This window comes from Antechinus flavipes, chromosome 6 (genome assembly GCF_016432865.1).
Source record: "Antechinus flavipes isolate AdamAnt ecotype Samford, QLD, Australia chromosome 6, AdamAnt_v2, whole genome shotgun sequence".
Taxonomy (NCBI): Eukaryota; Metazoa; Chordata; class Mammalia; order Dasyuromorphia; family Dasyuridae; genus Antechinus; species Antechinus flavipes.
Window position 1 is genome coordinate 136,434,637 of NC_067403.1, and position 13,697 is coordinate 136,448,333.

Consider the following 13,697-nt stretch of genomic DNA (forward strand, 5'->3'; position numbering starts at 1 on the left):
AGAAATATTCAGGAAACTGCTAAAAATTAAATTCTATAGCTCAGAATAGAAGCTAGGGCTGCATATGTAGATTTGGAAGTTGTATGTAAATAGGAAATAACTAAAATCTAAGGCAATGGAAAAGGTAACTATATTACTGAGAGTTTCTGAAAAAAGCAACTGAGTTAATTCAGGTATGGAACAAGTCTTAGTTTGAGCAATGATGAAGTAAAGATACTCTTTTACTCACACTGTTAGCGAAAAGAAAATCTTCAATAGATTAATGGGCTGTTATGGGTTATAAGTTGTTGACAGATGGTTTTGGCATCACTAGAAGCATCCGAGCATTTGTCTTGTGTAAATCATGAGAGATCAGAGATCACCCAATTTAGAAAGAGCTAATGACATTTTAGTGTCAGAGAAGAACATAATTTATGTGACCATAATCATGAAATACAATTAACTTTTCTGACTTGGGAAAATATGAGCTGCTTATACGCCAATTCAAGGGGTGTGGACCAGGAGGTAATCAAGGGTTACAGAAACATGTATTTCCTTTCATGTTTGAATTTATAGTTGATGTTCATAAGCAGGAGCTGGTATCCAGCCTCTGTTGGAAAAGCTCATGTGCTGCTATGTTTTGTTTTTTTCTTTTTCTAGGTCACAAGTTATAAAGGATGGTCTTCCCTAACAGCTGGACGACAGGCTTTCCCTTCTTGTGTTTAAGTTGCTTTAGACCACCCCCCTCACACTCAAAAGCACAGACTTTGGGGAGTCAGATTCTCCTCCTAAATAAATTATGGGAAGCTTTCTTCTTCTCTTGTTCATAGCAGTTTTTGATAACTAGGAAGTAAGATTGTAGACACATCTACTAAGCTGTGACCACTGACCTAGTAATAGTACTTCTAGGACTATTCCTTAAAGAGAAAGAAGAAAGAAGAAAAGTATATATATATATATATATATATATATATATATATATAGATATAGATATATAGATATCTATATATACATATATATCTATATCTATCTATCTATCTATCTATATATATACATACACAGATATTTATAGCAGCTCTTTTTGTAATGGCAAAGAGATGGACATATAATGGAGAATGGATGAAAAAATTATGATATATGAATATAATGGAATATTATTCCTTCAATCAATCCACCAATAAACATGTTTTGAATGTCTGCTATAAGCTTAGCACTGTCCTAAGAGCTTTGGATACAAAAAGAGACAAAAGATAGTGGATGCCCTTAAGGGGTTTACAATCTAGGGGGGAGTTAAAATGTGAACAAATGTGTACAATAAACTATATGAAAGGGCAGATATATGGGACAGTGATTAGAGTGCTGTTTCTGGAGTCAGCAAAACTCATTTTCCTTAAATGACCTTAAACATTTATGACATTGGACAAGTCATTTAATCCTATTTGCCTCAGTTTTCTCTTTTCTACAATGAGCTAGAGAAGGAAATAGCACACCATTCCAATATCTTTGCCAATAAAACCCAAAATAAGGTTATGAAGAGTTGGATATCATTAAAAACAATTGAACAGCAACAAAATATGAATAAATAATAAACAATTGAAGGCACTTCAATTAAGAGGGGTGGGATTTTAGTGGATTTGTAAAAAGTCAGGGAAGTCAGTGGGCAGAGTAAAAGAGGGGGAACATTTTAGCCAGGAGAACAGAATGAAAAAATTCCCATAGCTGTTTTTCTATTTTTCCTTGAATTAATTTACTGATTTTATTTTCAATTTAAGAAGAGAACTTTTCATATATAGGTATCAAAATCTGTGGGAATAAAGTCAGATCAAAAACAAAATTATTCAAAAGAAGAAAAATATCATCTACTTTTTTTTTTCTGTTATCTCTTTAAGGGATTGTTTCTTATTTTCTACTTCTGCTCCTCTGGTTCTGAAGTTTAGAGTAATATAAAATTTACATTCTTTTAATCTTAGTAATACCTTCCTCTGTTTTTTTTTTTTTGTTTGTTTGTTTGTTTGTTTTTGGCTGAGGCAATTGGGGGTAAGTGATTTGCCCAAGGTCACACAGCTAGGAAGTGTTAAGAGTCTGATACCAACTTTGAACTCAGGTCCTCCTGACCTCAGGGCTAGTGCTCTATTCTCTACACTATCCAGCTACTCCACCTTCCTATGTTATTGATTAAGATTGGATCAAAGCTTTTTGAAATTTATTATGACATAGAGTCAAAGTAGTAGTCCAAATTATAAAGCATAAATCGTGTCAGATTTTTCTAGTGTCAAAAAGTATGGTTATTTCTAGAACCCTCATAATAATGCTCTCTATCCCTATCTCAAATCCCAGTAGCTTCCATAGCATAATAGCTTTGATCCAGTACTTCCCTATGTTCCACATGTTTTTTTTTTCCTTTGCTGCCAAGGGCATATTTAATTTGATTTGCCTCAAAGGTAGTTCAACAGATACCCCATTTTTGCAAAATGATTGTGTCCTCTGGTCTTTGGGGGACCATATTAAGAGCTTTCTATGTGTCATGTCTCGTGGATGCTAACAACACAAATCCAAAAGTACAACAGTTCCTGCCCTCAAGTAGGATTACATTAAAATAGGAGATACATATAAGATACATATAGTACATATAGGCGAGCATTAGACAAGGAAAGGGGAATTATGGTCTGGGAAATTGCAAAGATGGGGAATAGAATAATATGACAATCTATTGGCATGCCCTTTCAGAGTCAATGATAGTATTGATTTGATTACATTTCTCATAGCAAAAGATTGAAGTAAGTAGTATATGTAAAGGCTACTAGGGAAAAAAAAATTGGTCAGCCTGAAGATGAGGAGATATGGTGCTTCATGGGTTAGTATCTTACCTCCTCTTAGGTATGGTCTCTGGTGACCAAGTTTGGAAGACAAGAAAGCAGTGGTGGAGTAGAAAATAGGGAAAAGATGAGGATGCATAGTCCCAAAGAGTTCAGAACTTTTCTCCTCGTTTATATTGTCTGGTGGTAAGATTGTAGGAGATATGAAATTATATACTATTAAATGCCAATAAAATGTTAGAAGAGGAGCAGGTAGGTGGGGTCAGGAGGATCTGAGTTCAAATGCAGCCTCAGACACTTAACATTTTCTAGCTATGTGACATTGGGCAAGTCATTTAATCTCAATTGCCTTGGGTGGGGAAAGAATATTAAATGATGTAGGAATTCAAATAATGGAGAGATGACTTTAGGCTGAGGTTGTTGGAGAAGGTTTCATGGAGGATACAGGATTCAAAGTGGATACTGAAAGTTCAGTAAGATTTAGGTAGCTGGACTAATAGGATGGTAAGAAATTTCAAGAAGTGGAAATGGTAGGAATAAAACTACAAGAATGAGAAAGCATAAAATATATTAGGGGGCAATGATTAGTCCAATTTTTCTGGATGGAGGCATCATGGAAAAAGGTAGTAGAAAATGAGGTTGTAAATATCAGTGGATTATTGTGAATAAAACACATTAAAACAATTCTGTGTTAGGTTTTGAAAGAAAATAGAGATTGAGAAAATCCTAGAAAAATAAAGGAAAATTATGTTTCAATCTGCATTTCAGACTCCATCAATTCTTTCTCTTGAGTTTTTCATTAAAAGTTTTTCAGAATTGTTAAATCATTGTATTGCTAACAATAGCTAAGTCATTCACAAATGATAATCACACACTATTACTGTTGCTGTATGCAATGTTCTCCTAGTTCTGCTCATTTCACTTTGTTCATGTAAATCTTCCCATGTTTTTCTGAAATCATCCTGCTCATCATTTCTTATGGCAAAGTAGTATTCCATAATAATCATATACAGCTATTCTCTAGTTGATGGACATTCTCCAAATTTTCAATTCTTTGCCACCACTAAAACAGCTAATATAAATATTTTTGTACATATAAGTTCTGTTTTTTTTTCCCTTCCTAAACTTTTTGGGATATTGTCTTAGTAGTGCTATTGCTTGGTCAAAGAGTATGCATGGTTTTATAGCCTTTTGGGCATAGTTCCAATTTTTTCTAACAGACTAGTTGAATTTAGTATATAACCACCATCAGTACATTAATGTTTTTTATAATTTTCCTTTTCTGTCATATTAGCCAATTTGATTAGCCAAAGTGTGGGGTGGTATCTCAGATTGTTTTAAATTTATATTTCTCTTGTTGATTGTAATGTAGAATATTTTTTTCATATGACTATAGATAGCTTTTATTATTTCATCTGAAAACTGTCTATTCATATCCTTTGGCCCTTTATTAATTTTTTTATTTTATAATAACTTTTTATTGACAGAACCCATGCCAGAGTAATTTTTTACAACATTATCCCATGCACTCACTTCTGTTCCGATTTTCTCCTCCCTCTCTCTCCTCCTTCCCCTAGATAGCAAGCAGTCCTATATATGTTAAATATGTTGCAGTATAGCCTAGATACAATATATGTATGCAGAACCAAACAGTTCTCTTGTTGCACAGGGACAATTGGATTCAGAAGGTAAAAATAACCTGGGAAGAAAAAACAAAAATGAAAATAATTTACATTCATTTCCCAGGTTCTTTCTTTGGATGTAGCTGCTTCTGTCCATCATTGATCAATTGAAATTGAGTTAGATCTCTTTGTCAAAGAAATCCACTTCCATCAGAATACATCTTTATACAGTATCATTGTTGAAGTATATAATGATCTCTTGGTTCTTCTCATTTCATTTAGCACCAGTTCATGTAAGTCTCTCCAAGCCTCTCTGTATTCATCCTGCTTGGCCCTTTATTAATTGAGGAATAACTGTTATTTCTATAAATCTGACACTGTTCTCTATATATATGAGAAATGAGGTCTTTATCAGAGAAATTTGTTGTAAAATTTTTTCCATAGTTATGATCACTAACTTTATGTTTTCTTTTGGGGTGGGGGTTTAGTCAGGGAAGACTAATACTTTTGGGGTGAGGGTTGTTGATCTCTATATAAGGCTGCTTTCTACTTTGGCTTTCACCTGATCCACCTAACTCTCACTTGTGACTCCAAGAAGCTGTAGCATGTAATGGGCACACCCTGGTAAAATATTTTGGCAGATGGACTAAATCATGTTGAAGCTAACCCAGGGGTTTTAATCTTTGTGATGAGTTAGGGGTGTGTATACCCACGCAAAGTGAAATTCTGGTAGAATCGGTGGATAAGAACAATTTGTTCCAATGGGTATGAAGATATGTGCTATGGAATGCTTAGAGCTTGGTAAGACAGCCTAGACACAGAAGTCATCCAGCTTGTTGTCTTGTTTTTGTCCTGCCATTCGACAGTGACAACTCTGGAAGAGAGTGAGGTCAATGACTTATTGTAACTCTCTCTCTCATTTAAATCTAATTTACACACATACCATTTTATAATAGAAATTATATTATATTATATATAAATATAAATTATATTATCTCAAAATCTGTGAGATGAAGCAGCAGGTACAGTTATACTGGGAGCTGTAGTCACAACCCTGCACACAAGTGGCCCTAGCCACAGTGTCATCTTCTCACTGGAAGCAGAATGGAATTCAGCTGTGCTCTGGGTGTCTAATCAGCTTGTTGAGGATTGCACTGTTTACCACTTATGAGGAAGGGACTAGAAAAGCTGCCCTAAAGATTGTCTGTTTACCCAACCCTGTCCTGATTACCGCAGCATGTGGAGACCCCATTTTGTGGTCAAAGCACTAAAAATGTACAAAAACCTCTGCAAAGTTGATTCTGTTCAACCTCAGTACATGAAATATACACTTTTACAGAAAACTCAAAATCCAACAGACCTGAAAGATATTGCCAAAGATATCAATAGATATCACATCCAAATAGCAAAAATTGCCTTCTAAAGAGAGTAAATGACAGCCACATGACATTATGATTGCAACTTGCAGGAAAACACCATGCCACAAAGTTCCATCAGTACTATGCTGCCACAATGTCAAATCCTGATGAGGTCAAAGAAAAATTTTATGATGATCTGGAGTTCCTTATTATCAATGTGCCAAAAGAGGACACATCTAATTCTGAGTGACTTTAATGCTAGAGCATCTGAGACATGACAGAAAATTCTTGAGAGGAATGGAGTTGGAAATAGCAAAAACAATAGTCACTACTGAAGACTTTCGTATCTCATGACCTTCTCATTACCAATACTATATTATGTTTATCTAAACACAATAAAACTTCATGGATGTACCCTTGCAGCAAACATAGGCATTTAATAGATTATGTGATTGTATGGAGAAAATATAGATAGGATATGAGAGTGATGAAGGGAATATGAGGTGCAGAATTCTGGACTAATCATAGACTTATGCTCTCTAAGCAGAATATTTGCATTCAACAAAAGCAGTGGCACAAGTGCAAAAATACTACCTGAAGAATTAATGTCAACAAATTAGAATCTCTCTGAGATACAACACTTTGTTGCTAAGTTGGAGGGTAAGTTGAGCCAACATACAATGGGCAACAGTAGAGCAGAAAAAGAGTAGGCAACTTTCAGAGATTTGGTGTATGGCCTGTTAGATTGGCTAAGATGAGAGGAAAAGAAAATGACAAATGTTGGAGGGATGTGAGAAAACTGGGACACTGATACTTTATTGGTGGAACTGTGAAAGAATCCAACCATTCTGGAGAACATTTTGGAACTATGCTCAAAAAGTTATCAAACTGTGCATACCCTTTGACCTAGCAGTGTTTCTACTGAGATCTAATAATTTTCTAAGAGATCTTAAAGGAGGGAAAGGGACCGACATGTGCAAAAATGTTTGTGGCAGCTCTTTTTGTAGTGTCTAGAAACTGAAAATGGAATGGATACCCATCAGTTGGAGAATGGCTGAATAAATTATGTTATGTTATGGAATATTATTGTTCCGTAGGAAACAACAAGCAACATGATTTCAGAGAGGCCTGGAAAGACCTACATGAGCTGTTGCAAAGTGAAATGAGCAGAACCAGGATATCATTATACATAGCAACAAGAAGACCACATGATGATCAATTCTGAAGGACATTGCTCTCTTCAACAATGAGGTGATTCAAACCAATTCCAATTGTTCAGTGATGGAGACATATACACCCAGAGAGAGGACTATAGGAACTGATTGTGGACCACAACATAGCATTTTTACTCTGTTGCTGTTTGTTTGCATTTTGTTTTCTTTCTCAGTTTTTTTTCCTTCTTGATCCTATTTTTCTTGTGCAGCAAGGTAACTGTATAAATATGTATACATATATTGGATTTAACATATATTTTAATATATTTAACATGTATTGGACTACCTGCTATTTAGGGAAAAGGGTGGGGGGAAGAAGGGAAAAATTTGGAACAGAAAGTTTTGCAAGGGTCAGTGTTGAAAAATTACCCATGCATATGTTTTGTAAATAAAAAGCTTTAATAAAATTTAAAAAAGAGAGATTTGGTGTGTGGCACTACATTTGCTCATCTGGGTCAGAACACTCACAAATATCAAGACTATTTGACAAAAATGATGGAAAAATTCAGAAACTGCTAAATGAAAAATGAGAGCTCCAAAGTGTATACCATCAAGATAGTTCATCCTTCTCTAAGAAGGTAGCATTCAATCGCGTCAAAAATAAAGTACAAATGAAACTTAGAGAGAAGCAGGATTCTTAGCTAAGTAAGAAGGTAGATGAAATTCCACTTTATGCTGATAGTAATAATCCAAAGTGCTTTTATGATCCAATGAAGGCTATTTATGGGCCAAATACCTATGGTTCATCTCAATTACTCAGTGCTTATGGAGCTACACTGATTATGATAAAGATGTGATCCTATAGAGATAGGCTGAATATTTTTATAGAGTTCTCAGACTGTTATCAATCAATGCTGAAACCATTGGCCATTTATTCAGCAATTGCAATCAGCTACTACCTAGATAAAGTTCCAACTAAAGAAGATGTTTTTAATGCCATTAGGCTACTTTCATGTGGCAAAGAATGTGGTGCAGATTCTATTCAGCACCCATTTACAAGGTAGGGGGCACCCATTGATCATACAAAAGCTGACTGAAATTTTCCAGATTATATGGCAAGAAGTTATTCCCCAAGAGTTCAAGGACATCTCTATAAAATTAAAAGAAATACATTGTCTTGTGACAAATTGCATGTCTGTGTGTGTCTGTGAGTGTGTGTGTGTGTGTGTTAGTCATTGCTAACAAGATTCTTGCCAGAGTACTCCTTAATAAGTTAATCCATTGCACCACTGCCTGAGAGCCAGTATACTTCAGAAGGAGCCAAGGAATAGTCATTAAGGCATTTGCTGCCTGTTAACTGTAATGTTCAGGCTAACTTTCTAGAGGTCCCTCCTCCTCCTATAAGTAGATTGCAAAAGCCAGTACTTAGAGCCACAGAGAAAGGGAAAGACATAGGTGATTTGAAACTAGGAATGTATCTTATAATTCAACAGTTTAACAATTCAGGTCAAGAAAGTAGAAGATATATTCCTTTTGATATAGAAATCCTCAAAGAATTAAAAAAGGCTTGCACTCTTTATGGGGCTACATCAACTTATGTTAAAATGTTTTTACAGAATTTGGCTTATGAAGTCTTAACCCCCTAGTGACTGGAAATCTATAGCAAGGGCATGCTTAGAACCTAGACAAAACTTGTTATGGCTTTCTGAATATAGTGAGCTCTGTAGGATACAAGCCCAACAAAATAGTCATAGTGGAATTAATCCTCCAATCATCTATGACCAACTAGTATGTGTAACTTCTTATGTAGACATTTTAGTATAGATTAATTATTCCATAGTATCATATGAACAAATTGCTGCTGATGCTATCAAAGCATAGGCTTTTCTCTCCAGTAAAAATGATAAAGGAGAGGCCTTCACAAAAATAGCACAAGGGCCAAATGAACCCTTTCCTGATTTTGTGGGATATTTGCAGACAGCTGTCATACGAACTAATGATGAAAATGCAGTAACAGACATTATGATAAGACAACTTGCTAAAGAAAATACTGATGAGGTTTGTAGAAGAATTATACTAGGACTACGCAAGGATGCTCCTATGGAGGAGATAATAAGATACTGTGCCACAGTGGGCACAAATGCCTTTTATAGCCAGCTATGATGCAGACTTCCCAAGATCCCAACATGAGAAGACAGGGTCCCTTTTGGCAAGGGACTTCCAGGGATACTCGTTAATGTTTCCAATGTGGAAAAGTAGGGCATCTGAAAGCTCAATGTTGGTATAGAGACAGAATGAGAAAAGAGGGAGAACAAGACCTAATACCCCATGTCCAAAATACAACAGAGGCTTCTACTGGGCCTCGGAATGTAGACTGATTTAGGGAAACGGGATGAGGGGCCCAGCCTCAGGGCCCTAGGCAAAAAATACCTGGGGCATAATGGCAGCTGATGCTACTTCCAGAGAGTGCCTAGAAGTCCAATACCCAGACATGACCAATCAGCCAGGAAGCCATCTGATGGGAGAAAGGGATTACACAATCAACCAGTCAGGAAACAACCTGATGGGAGAAAGGGATTACAATTGAGGAGAATTGTATGCAGCTGGGACAATTGAGATACCCCCCCTGGAGAGGTGAAATCTGTTCCTCTCCAGCCTATGGATCCTTTGCCTCCAGGCACAGTAGGCTTGACCATTTCACCTCCTGAGAGTACTTACAAAACAGTGTTCATCCATACACTGATGTGGGAAACTGGGGAATTAGAATCAGAACTAAACAAAAACTGGGGAATGTATAGATAATATCCAAGGCACTAATACAGATAGACAATGTATGACTTATCAACCAAGAGAAGAAGTAGCATCAGGTTTTGTCCATCAGAATTGATCATCATATATTCTTATTGTTGCAGTGTATCTTCTAGTTTTGCTCATTTCACTTAGTATTAGTTTATGTAGGTCTCTCCAGGCCTCCCTGAAATCATCCTGCTGGTTGTTTCTTACAGAACAATAATATTCCATAACATTCATATACTACAACTTATTCAGCCATTCTCCAATTGATAGGCATCCATTCAGTTTCCAGTTTCAAAGCTACTACAAAAAGAGCTGCCACAAACATTTTTGTACATGTGGGTCCCTTTCTCTTCTTTAAGATCTCTTTGGGATATAGGCTCAGTAGAAACACTGCTGGGTAAAAGGGTATGCACAGTTTGATAGCTTTTTGAACATTGTTCCAAATCATTATCCAGAATGGTTAGGTCTGTCCACAATTCCACCAACAATGTATCAGTGTCCCACTTTTCCCACATCCCCTCCAACATTCATCATTATCTTTTCCTGTCATCTTAGCCAACCTGAGAGGTGTGTAGTGGTATCTCAGAGTTGTCTTAGCTTGCATTTCTTTGATCACTTATTGTTCTGCTTCTACACAATGCCTGACCTCGGGTTGGTGACCAGGTCAATTGGTTTCTTTTGAGTGAATTCCCCCAATTAATCTCACTAATTCTAATATAGTTTATTAATAAGAAAAAAATTAAAATTCTTGTTTTGATATTCAGTAGACATATTAGTTTATAGATTTCTTTCTCTGGTCTGTTGCTTTCTGGTATATATAGAAAGAATTAGGAAAATCTCTCCTTTTCCTAATTTTACCCAGAGTTTATTATTATAAGCCTTTAAAACATAATATAACTTCCTTACATAACTCTTTTAATCATCTATTTTTCCTTTTGTCTTATTCAAAATGTAACTTTTTTCTGACTCCTTATTTTAACCTCATATAAAACTTTTTGTTTCAAATGTGTTTTTTTGTAAACAATATGTTGATACTCAGTTTTTATGCATTCATCTTCATCTGCTACTTTGTCTCATTTGTGATCACATTTTATGCCTATTAATTGTAAATTTTCTTTCATCCTCTCCTTTTATACTTTTCCATCTCTTTCCTCATCTTGTCACCCCTTTTTAATGAAGAAGAGGTTGTTGAGAAAAGGTTTGCTTGGCAACAGTGCTCTATATTTGATGTAATATTCTCTAAATTTTTGCTTTCATTTTCTTACCTTCATCTAAGCTCCTTCACAGGTTTTTACCCCTTCTTTTTATTCCCCCTTCTTTCTCCACCCTATAAAGATACTTTTGTTTATGAAAAATCCATCACCTTCAATCTGCTCTTTTCCCCTTTTTTCTCCACTCTTTTCATCTGTTTCCTCCCATAATTTCCTCAAAAAGGAACAATGAGGTGGGGCAGAGCCGAGACAGCAGAGAGGACACATGCATCTGTATAAGCTCTCCCTTATCCTCAGACTACTTTTTTATGGAATAGCCTTGGAATTAGTACTTGACTGTCAAAACTCGCAAATATTGGGAGTATAACACATTCCCAAAAGAAGATAATCTCAAAATTCTCCAGAAAGGATCAGGTGGGGATGGTTAGACCAGGCACAGTGTCTGGCAAGTTAGCAGTAAGAGCATGGGAAGCAACTCACACTGAGCAGACCAGAGCGGGATGTAGTGTGGTCTTGCCAGCAGAAAAATTTGTGGGAAAACTTTACCACAGCATCAGCTTCTCTGTTCCGGCAGCAAGCCAGTGGATCAGCAGAGAGGCTATAAACACAGGGGTTAATGACTGTGACCCCAAAACACTAGAGTCTCTCGGGACCTGGCCACACCCAGCACTGAAGGGACTTAGCACTATCTCAGCACATAGATGCTGAGCACAGTGTAGACACTAATCCCAATGCAGATGCTGATCCCAGCACAGCCATTGCTGTCCCACTGCTGCTTCACTGCTACTTACTGTTGTCTGTTGAGTAAGCTTGGTAACACCACACTGTCCAAAGAGCAGACTGCAGTTGTTGTTGTTGTTTTTTGGTCAAAATGAGTAAAACAGCAAAGTGGGCTCTAACTATATATAGGAGAGCAGACTTCAAATCCTGAGGAGACTATAAGCAGATTGTCTTCAGATGAAGTCCCAAATGGTGATATAACCTGATCCCTATCACACAAGACTGACTCTCATAGAAGAAATTAAAAAGGCTCTTAAAAAAGATTTAGAAGAAAAATGGGGAAAGGAAAGAGAAGCTTTGCAAGAGGGTCTGGATAAGTCATGTTACTTATTAAAAGATAGAGTGGATAAAGAAATCAACTCCCTGAAAAACAGAATTAGTGAATTTGGAAAAAAGAAAATAGTTCCCTAAGAAATAAAATTGGCAAAATGGAAAAAAAAATTCCATAAAACAAAACAGCTCATTTAAAAACTCAATTGGACAATTACAAAAAGAAATAAAAAAGTAAATGAAGAAAATAATTCATTAAAAATCAGAATTGAACAAATGGAAATGAATGACTCGAGGAGATACCAAGAATCAGTCAAGCAAAACAAAAAAAATGTTAAATACTTACTTGGGAAAACAACAGACCTGGAAAATAGATCTAGGAGAGAAAATCTAAGGATTATTGGACTTCCTGAAAATCATGCTAAAAAAAGAACCTAGACACTATTTTTCAGGAAATCATCAAAGAGAATTGCTAAGATCTTATAGAAATGGAATGTAAAATAGACATTGAAAGAATTCATTGGTCACCTACTGAAAGAGATCCCAAAATTAAAACTCCAAGAAATATTGTGGCTAAATTCCAAAACTATCATACCAAAATAAAAATACTACAAGCAGCTAGGAAAAAAAAATGCAGAGAAGCCACAATAAGGATTACTCAGGATCTAGCAGTGTCCACATTAAAGGATCAAAGGACCTGAAATTTGATATTCTGAAAGGCTAAGGAACTTGGTATGCAGTCAAGAATAACTTACCCAGCCAAAATGAGCATTTTTTTCCAAGGAAGAAGATAAACATTCAATGAAATAAGTTAATTTCATCTATTTCTGATGAAAAAAACAGAACTAAACAAAAAGTTTGACCTCCAAATATAGGACTCAAGTGAAACCTAAAAAGGTAAAAAGAAATCTTGGGAACTATATTTCTGTTATGAGTATACATAAATAATACATGTATAATTTGGTTTTTACTGTTATAATATAAAAAAGAATCTAGAGGTGGAAAGGAAATTGTACCAGAAAAAGAGAAAAGTGAATGTACCACATCTCATGAAGAGGTAAAGGAAACCTATTATTTCTGAGGGAAAGAGAGGAAGGGCATGAACTTTAAGTTCTTACTTTACTCAAGTAAGATGTGAATCTTATTCTCATCAGAATTGGCTCAAAGAGAAAATATTAGACATATTCGATTTATAGGGAAACTTCTCCCACCTTATTGAAAAGTGGGAGGGGAAAATCAAAAAGGGAAGGAGTAAGCTAAATAGAAAGGAATACAGAAATTGTAAGGGAAAGGTTTGAAGAAAGGCAAGGGACTCTAAGCAGGAGGCGGGATCCTAAGAGAGAGGGCTGATTGGCTAAGATGACAAGAAAAGATCATGACAAATGTTGGAGGGGATGTGGGAAAACTGAGACATTGATGCATTGTTGGTGGGGTTGTGAATGGATCCAACCATTCTGGAGAGCAATTTGGAGTTATGCTTAAAAATTTATCAAACTGTGCATACTCTTTGATCCAGTAGTGCTACTACTGAGCTTACATCCCAAAGAGATATTAAAGAAGAGAAAGGGACCTCTATGTGCCAAAATGTTTGTGGCAGTCCTTTTTGTAGTGGCTAGAAACTGGAAATTGATTGGATGCCCATCAATTGGAGATTGGCTGAGTAAATTATAGTATATGAATGTTATGGAATATTATTGTTTCTGTAAGAAGT